Here is a 9206-nt window from a genome sequence, read left to right as displayed (position 1 = left end):
CCTCGAAAAACCCTGTGGGAAAATCTAAGGAATATATGGATATGCCATAAAAACTCCTTTAAACCTTATAAGAAAATATGGAGAAAATAGCATATAGGTTTGTGATTTGAATAAATCACTATGTCATTGGTATCCCATTAAAAACCTCAGTGGGGAAAAAAATTGGAGATATGACATAAAATTAACTCCCTCAAAAATCTTTTAGGAAAAATATGAGGAGTAATATAAATTGATATGTCGCTAAAACTCCTTTTAAAAACCCAGTGGGAAAATTAGGAGAAAATATGACGACATATTATTGATATTGCCTCTTGAATAACTTCACATGAAAAACCTTTTCAGGAGAAACCATAAATGAGTTGTGAGGGCAATATGTGTCTTTGATATTTCCTACAAAAACCCCGGTGGGGAAAATAGAAAATATGACACATGCTTATGTTAATATTACCTCATTAAAAACTTCAACAAGAAACCTCATGAGTAAAACTTGTTAAAGAAAAGAGTATAATATAATGCCGGTATAGGTTAGCATCTATGAGATGTCTCCCCCTGATTCTTGCAAATCTCGAAGTCGTCGCATACCAATATCATGTACAAATTTTTGAAACATAGAAGTTGGTAAGGATTTAGTAAAGAGGTCAGCGAGATTATCACATGACTTAATTTGCAAGATGTTTATTTCCCCGCTTTCTTGCAATTCATGGGGATAAAACAGCTTAGGAGCAATGTGCTTGGTTATATTGCTCTTTATGTAACCTATTTGCATCTGTGTAATACAAGCAGAATTATCTTCATAGATAATTGTAGGTGATTCGATTGAACCAATACCACATGACAGTTGTATGTGGTTAATCACTCTGCGAAGCCATACACATTCACGTGATGCCTCATATAGTGCAATGATTTCAGAGTGATTAGTAGAGGTTGCCGTGAGAGTTTGCTTAGAAGACTTCCATGAAATAGCAGTATCTCCATGTAGGAATACAAATCCTGTTTGGAATTTACCATTATGGGGATCAGATAGATAACCAGCGTCTGTATATCCAATCATGTTGGGATCAAGATTTTTCTTAAAGAATAAACCTAGATCCTTTGTGCCATTGAGATATCTGAAGATATTCTTTACTCCCGTCTAATGACGCTGAGTAGGTTGAGCACTATGTCTAGCTAGTAAATTTACTGCAAATGCGATATCAGGCCTGGTGCTATTTGCAAGATACATAAGTGCTCCAATGGCGTTGAGATATGGAACCTCGGGTCCCAGTATCTCCTCTCCCGCTTCTTGTGGTCTAAATTGGTCTTTCTCCATTTCTAGAGAACGAACAACCAACGGGGTTTTAGATGGATACGATTTATTCATATTGAATTTCTCCAATATTTTCTGAATATATAAGCTGATTGATGCACTAGTATTCCTGAGGGAAGATGTTCAAGTTGTAAACCTAAGCAATATTTGGTCTTACCCAAATCCTTCATCTCAAATTCCGTCGTGAGGTGATTGCGTGCTTCTTCTATATCCTTTGGGTTGCCAATGATATTCAAATCATCAACATACACGGATATAATACAGAATCCCATTGGAGATTTCTTAGTGAAAACACATGGGCAATCATCATTATTTGGGTATCCCTTCTTAAGAAGGAACTCACTTAGTCGGTTGTACCACATTCGTCCCGACTGCTTTAAGCCATATAGTGACCATTTAAGCTTTACACAATACATATTGCGATTTGTGTTTGGATTCGGAATTTGGATTCCATCAGGAACCTTCATGTATATATCCGAATCAAGTGACCCATAAAGATATGCTGTCACTACATCCATCAACTGCATAGATAGATGATTTTGACCTGACAATGATATCAAGTATCGGAAAGTAATTCCACTCATTACTGGAGAATAGGTTTCATTGTAATCAATGCCGGATTTCTGCGTGAACCCTTGTGCTACTAGTCTCGCTTTATATCTCACTACTTCATTGTTTTCATTCCGTTTCCGGACGAAAACCCATTTGAATCCCACAGGAAAGACTTTGGGAGGTGTAGGTATTGCAGATGTGAATACCTCTCTTTTAGTGAGCGAGGCTATCTCAGCTTGGATTGCTTCTTTTCATTGAGTCCAGTCCGAGCGCTTTTTGCACTCTGTCATGGTCTTGGGATCTAGATCGTTTAGGAAGATTTCTGCAATTGCCGCGGAGAAGTATATGTTGACAACAGTAGTCTTACGATCGTATGATTCTCCAGAGTCAATGTAATTGATGGAAATTTCTTTCACCCCTTTGTGTGACTCGTCATTTCCTAAGACTATGGAGTCAGGGTGTTCCAATGTCCCGGGATCAGTATTTGGGTGCACCATTGATCCGGGTTGTGGATTTGGTCCTGGTATGGGATTTGTATCCACTTTTGGGCATCTACCAACTTTAGGTTGGCTTGTATTTACTGATTTTGTAGATTTAGTTCGCGGAATTCTCTGATGCTTCGTTTGAGCATCATCCTTGGGAGCAGCCTTACTTCTCCCCCTCTTCTTTGGAAGCGGGAGGAGTTGAATGTTTTTGTTTGGTACCTCTACTCTTTCGGGTGCATTCCGTGCAGGATAAGAGGACTTTGTGACACCTTTATAATCAGTAAATGCTTCTGGCAGATTATTTGCAATATGTTGCAAATTTATTATTTTCTGAACTTGTTGTTCAGTTTCTTGAGTACGTGGATCTTAGGAGGAAATGCCTTGGGCATCCCAATTGATTTTCTGGCATTCACTTTGGTACTTATAATCTCCCCCTAATGCCGGAAAATGATCCTCATTGAATATGCAATCAGCATACCGGGCCATGAATAGGTCCCCTGTGTGGGGTTCGAGGTATTTAATAATCGACGGTGATTGATACCCCACATAGATCCCCAGTTCCCTATGTGGGCCCATAGCGGTACGCTTAGGTAGTGAGATCGATACGTATACCGCGCAACCGAATTTTCGCAGATGGGAAATATTTGGCGTATTCTCACGTACTAATTGCATAGGAGAGACTACATGATATGCAGTTGGTCGCAATTGAATTAAGTCTGCAGCGTGTAAGACTGCATGACCCCAACATGAAGTTGGAAGGTTGCAATTTTGTAGTAAGGATCTTGCAATGAGTTTAATTCTCTTAATAAGAGATTCTGCTAAACCATTTTGTGTATGGACATATGAGACAGAGTGCTGAACTTGAATTCCTAAAGCCATACAATAATAATTGAAAATCTTTGAGGAAAATTCAGCAGCATTGTCCATTCGAATTGATTGAATTTGGTGTTTAGGATTTTGTGCTCTAAGTCCAATGACTTGAGCAATAATCTTTGCAAAAGCATGGTTACGTGTGGATAAAAGACACACATGAGACCATCTAGTAGATGCATCTATTAGAACCATGAAGTACCTGAAAGGTCTAGATGTAGGTTGTATGGGGCCACATATGTCGCCTTGAATGCGTTCAAGGAATTTGAGTGGCTCATTTTGAATTTTAACGTGTGATGGACGTAAAATCAATTTCCCCGTAGCGCATGAAGTGCACATAAAATCCGATGATTTGGGAAATTTAGCAATATTTAACTCATGACTATTTGAATTGCTGATAATTTTTCTCATCATCCCTACACCAGGATGGCCAAGGCGGTCATGCCAAGTTTTGAATGTATCAACATTCTAAAAAATTACCTTATACGTAACATGTGGTACGGGTTTAATGTATGTGTAGTACAATTCAGATGGAAAAGAAGGAATTTGTTCAACAATTTGTTTGCCATATCCGTTATTTTTAGTAACGAGGAGAAATTCCTCATTATTGTCATCACCGGTTTCAATATGAAAACCATTTTGACGGATATCTTTATAGCTTAGTAGGGTACGCTTTGAATCAGGATACAAAAGTGCATCCTCAATTGTAATATGGGTACCCATAGGGAGTACAACAGTGGCACGACCAGTGCCAACTATCGTTGCATCGCGTCCCGCGATTGTCAAAACATTTCCTTGTTTCTTTGTAAGAGTTTGGAAATATTTTGTTTCCCTAAGTATAGAATTTGTGGTTCCACTATCCACAAGGCACAATTCCTCGTCCATTGGATCGACTCCCGTATAAATCTATATATAAATGAAGAATTTAATATGAAATTCATTGATGATATATAGAATACATACTATATTTATTGAATATCAAATGTATCCAGTACATTTATTTTATATGCAACCTAAGAAAGTGATGACCTTATTTATTTACAACACTTTAAGACATAAATTGTGCTAAATATTACAAATACTAGTAAATAGGACATCAAGACTTTGGAATCTTTTGGAGATTGGGAGCCTATTCGAGGTCTCCAAATATGTCGTTGGAAGCGTATTCCACGATCATATTCTCTGTAGCAAGATCCTCGCCTCCTGGTATGGGGTTGCTGCTTGGTTCCTCGGGAACTTGTTGCGAACAACTAGCCTCTTCCCTGGTGGTGTCAGGTTGATAGTTGAAGTGGGCTTCATACTTCTGTCCTTGAGTAGCACGTCCACGTCCCACGGACTTTAAGTAAAGATCAACAAGATGACTCGGGGTACTACATTTCTTTGTAATGTGGCTGTAACAGCCACACTTTTTGACACACAGGTTTGTCACTTCTGTGTTTGGAAATGTTCTTACCCTTGTTGGAAACACAATTCTGGAATTTCTTGTTGCGTTTGCGGATTTTCTTACCCTTCTGTACTTCAGGCAATGGAGCAGACCCTACAGGGCGTTGCTGATTATTCCAAACCATAAGTTCGGAATGTTTTTCGGCCTCAAGTAATGTATGAATAAGATCGGAATAAACCTAAAAATTCCTTTTACGATATTGTTGTTGAAGAATCCTTTCAGAGGGAAGCATAGTAGATAGAGTCTTTTCTATCTTATCCGCATCTGAAGGTTCTTTCTCGCAGAATTGCAACATTGAGCATATCCTATGAACAACATGGTTATAATCACTTACAGTTTTAAAGTCCTGTAAGCGAAGTTGGGTCTACTCATAATTGGCCGCGGGCAGGATAAGTGCCTTTTGTTGTTCATAACGTTTCTTAAGAGAAGTCCATAAATTTCGTGGATTTTCTTCCAACAAATATTCGGCCTTAAGATCAGGATGAATGTGACTCCTAATAATGTATAAGGCCGAGAATACATATTGATCATCAAGCGGTTCAGCACCCTCTACAGGTGGTGCAACTGCTCGATAAAGTCCACGGGATGAAAGACTAACTTTTACGTCCACAGCCCATGTTGGATAGTTGTGGCCGTCAAGAGCTAATTGTTCGAACTCTTTGGCATCCATTAATCCTACACATGGTAAACCATCGAAACATTTTAAGTTATTAAAATGTTGTGGTGTGTTGTAATTATGGGATACAAAATAAAAACAAGATAAATCTTGTATTATTAATGGTGTAAAAAATCTCATGTGCATAATAAGAGAATGGAGGTAGTCACCATAAAGGCGTAGACCTCAAAATAGGCATAAGCTTAACACAGTAGATGCCAAATAATTATGCAAGTTATATAAACACGTCTTAAGATAGTCATCAATAATTTGATGTAGACCTTAGCTAATTTAGCAAACGAATTGGGTACGCACGTTGAGGATAGTCACTAAGTTGCGGACTTAGTGTAGATCCTACAGTAGCAACTAGAGTGCTACCTTGTGTATGGCCAATAGGAATGCAAGTTCTTGGTAGTCATCTTTGTGAAAAAATGTAGACCAAATGTTCTAATTTGTGATGTTGGGTACGCACGTTGAGGATAGTTAGTATCCCGCAGTAGTAATTGTGGTGCTACCTTGTGTATGGCCAACAAACAAATAGAGAACATGCGTGTTATACAAATGTGAGAAAATACACTCAAAATGCCGCATCCATTGTTTAAGCGCATAGTGCATTAAAGTTGAAAAGCATAAAAGGGCTTAAACAAAATGATCGTTTGCAAAATAAATAAATAAATAAACATATTGCAGGATCAATGGTCGTAATAACAAGGATATTATTTATTGGATTTGTCATACATACCAGGACAAATACTTTGAATAACATCATAAATGGATATTTTACAATGGTAAAATATTACGAGTACAATTATTGTAAATTCAACAACTGAACATAATCGTACAATATGCTACTGCTAATTTTACAACATAAAATTATTGGAGACTTAACAGAGTCTTATGCGAATTTATGCTGAAAATTAAATAAACAGAGTAAAATAAATAAGTCGCCGCTGTGCCAAACAAGTTCTGTGAATGAGGTTCATTAGGCACAGCAATGTGCACAGTAGAATGGAGGAGGGATTACGTGGATGGGCCCTAAGCCCAGGTGACGTTCAGGCCATAAAGGCCTGCCAATCCATTGCATCAAGAAGCAAATCCCTAGCTTCTTCCTCCCACGTACTGCTCCCGATCCTCAATTCCATGGTGCCGCCGCCGCAGCTGTTGTTCTCAGTTGGAGGACTCCCCCTCATGGCCTCATCGGGAGAGTAGAAGCCACCGCCGTAGGCTCCCATGTTGAGCACCTCTGCACTCGGAAGTCCGTGGATCGCCGGGTTCCAAGAACCAGCGCGGACGTCGGGGCGCCGGTCAACTGCCGGGCGGCCGGCGAGGTGCCGAAGTGTTGGGGTCGGCAGCGCCTCTGCCGGTGGAGGACCTGGGAGGGCCTGCGCCTTCATGCGGCCCGCGGCTTCCGCGCGTGTGGCGGGCGGAGGTGGAGTCGAAGTTTCTTTCTGGGGCGGCGGAGAACAGGGGCTGGGCGCCACGACGACCCGCGAGCCTGCTGCCGAGTGTGGCGAGAAACCATGGATGGAGAGGCGGCGCTGAAGCAACCGGTGTCGGTGATGGCATCGAGTAGGAATACTCGAGCGTGTGCGGCATCAGCGCGAATTCCTTGCAGAAATCACACCAGTAGCGTGGCGGTGCTGGTGTCGGAGACATCGGTTCCTGCATGGGAGCGTAGGCGGGCACAGCGACAGTCTCTGCCACCATTTCGTCAACGGGCGGCGCCGGGGCTTCAACGACTGGTGGTGCCGGGGCTTCAACCACTGGTGGCGCCGGGGCTTCAACCACTGCTGGCGCAACGTTGCTTGGACCAGCGCCGTCCTTGCCTAGGCGAGGGGACGGAGGCTGGCTCTGCAGACGAACAATCCGTGGAGAAGCATGGCGGCCACTACGGATCGGACTCCATTGCCGGCGGTTGCCGCTAACAGCAGAGTCAAAAAAAAAAAAACGGCCAAAGCGACGACCTCCATTGCCAGCGTTGCGGCGGATACGAGGCCCAAGGCGCTCGAAAACGCTGCGCCGCTGGCCATGGCGGCCATAGTGGTGGAACGAGCCACGGCGAACACCATTGTTGCGACAAAGGGCGAAGAACAATCCTCTGGCGACATGTGACGGTAAGTTCAAGTTTACTGGTGCCATGAGTTAACGATGGATTTCCAGAGTGCGTTCTCTTTCTCTCGTCGTTCTCCTTCTCTCTGTCTCGCTCGATAGAGACAGTGCTGATAACTGAATGAGAATGTGAATGAACAGAGATTTGGGAACAACGGTTGAATCATTTCATTGATCTCTGAATATATATGTACAGGAGAACAGGGAGGACGCGTCCCTCCACCAAAGGACGTGTCCGTACACCAACGGACACCTGTTGGGTTTACATGGGTAACTGCTAATCAGTTATTAGTCTAATCTAATGGTTAGGATTAGCCCTAATCTATGGATGAGATTATCTCTTATCTTCTGATTTCTAATAAAGCCGAACGCACGGAACGGAAGGCGCGGAGGCTCGATCTTTTCTTCTCCCCGCGGCACTACTTGCTTCCCCCCCCCCCCCCCCCCCCCCCCCCATCCCCCAAATCTCTAAACCAAGAGATGGCAGATCCACCCCACCAGCAAGCCGCGCACGGCGCCCGGGCCCAGCAGATGCCGTCCAGTCCGGTGCGCGCCCGCGGAGAGGCCGGTCGGCGCCGGCTGCCCGTGGTCAGGAGGGCCTGACGCCCTGACCACCTGAGTCCTGAGGGCGAGGCAACAATGGAATACCCCCAACTCCAGAACGCTGGTTCCACCACCCCCGCCCACCGCCTCGGCCTCCAGTTCCTTCTCCGATTCCCCGCGCCGTCATGTGCCGCCGCCGTCGCACCATCTACAGCCGCAGCCGCCGCATCCCCTCCACCCCAGCTATTCCCTCCCTGCCTACCCCGCCGCGTTCAGATAGAGACGTGTATCTGAACAAGGGCAAATGTTTTTTTTGGGGCGGGGGTATTTCCTGTTGTAAATCAAAGTCAAGAGAACAGTATATTGCACACACAAATCCACAAAATCAAAGTCACCAGCTAACTGCTAAGCTAACACATATACGATATTAAACAAAGATAAACAACCATTCTTAGGAATGTGACTTGTGTGCTGCTATCATTTCTCTCTGGATGTGAAGATTATCTTGCAGAATGACTATCGAAAACCATTAAAGAGGTCAAGCGATTAAAAGTTAAAAGAATAATAGTTAGCTCACATATATCACATCCAGCATATGGCAGCAATTTAATTATTAGCAACTGAAAATGTAGTACTTATATGTAGTGATAGAAAATTACAAATGTTACCACTGTTCTAATTAGCGCAGAGCCGTCCTGCATGGAAGAAGTATAGAGCACTAAGCATAATTGGTTATGGAGGAGTAGTAGAAGCCTAGTGAATTTCTTACTGACCATATCTTGAATAAAAAAAAAAATGGATGCGTGAATTGTTAATATAACCAGCAATCTTCATTGATTATCACATCATAGTAGTTATATTATTCTAAAGGAAAATTTTCATCTAACCCTATTCTAAAGGCTAAGGTTATAGGGTGAATGATAAAATTTTATGGCAACGTAAAAAATAAGAGCAGCTAAAAAAATTCGCAATGGTAACACGTTAGCTGCCATCTCACCTTGATTCATCATATTTGGAAGTAACCCTATTCGCATTGGTAACCCTATTCTGCCATTCTCACGTAGAACTTTATATTCACCTGAAAAAAATAATATCACGGAAGAGTTGGTTGGAAGAGTACTTCTGTCTTGTAAAATAACATCACCTGCAACCAAATTTCCATTAAATCTCGAATTTACCCTCTAAATTGAAAAATTCACACATCACAGAATATTGCACATCACATCCCACAATCACATATAG

This window comes from Panicum virgatum, chromosome 2K (assembly GCF_016808335.1).
Source record: "Panicum virgatum strain AP13 chromosome 2K, P.virgatum_v5, whole genome shotgun sequence".
Classification (NCBI taxonomy): domain Eukaryota; kingdom Viridiplantae; phylum Streptophyta; class Magnoliopsida; order Poales; family Poaceae; genus Panicum; species Panicum virgatum.
The sequence above is the reverse complement of the archived record's forward strand: the minus strand, read 5'-3'. Positions refer to the sequence as shown.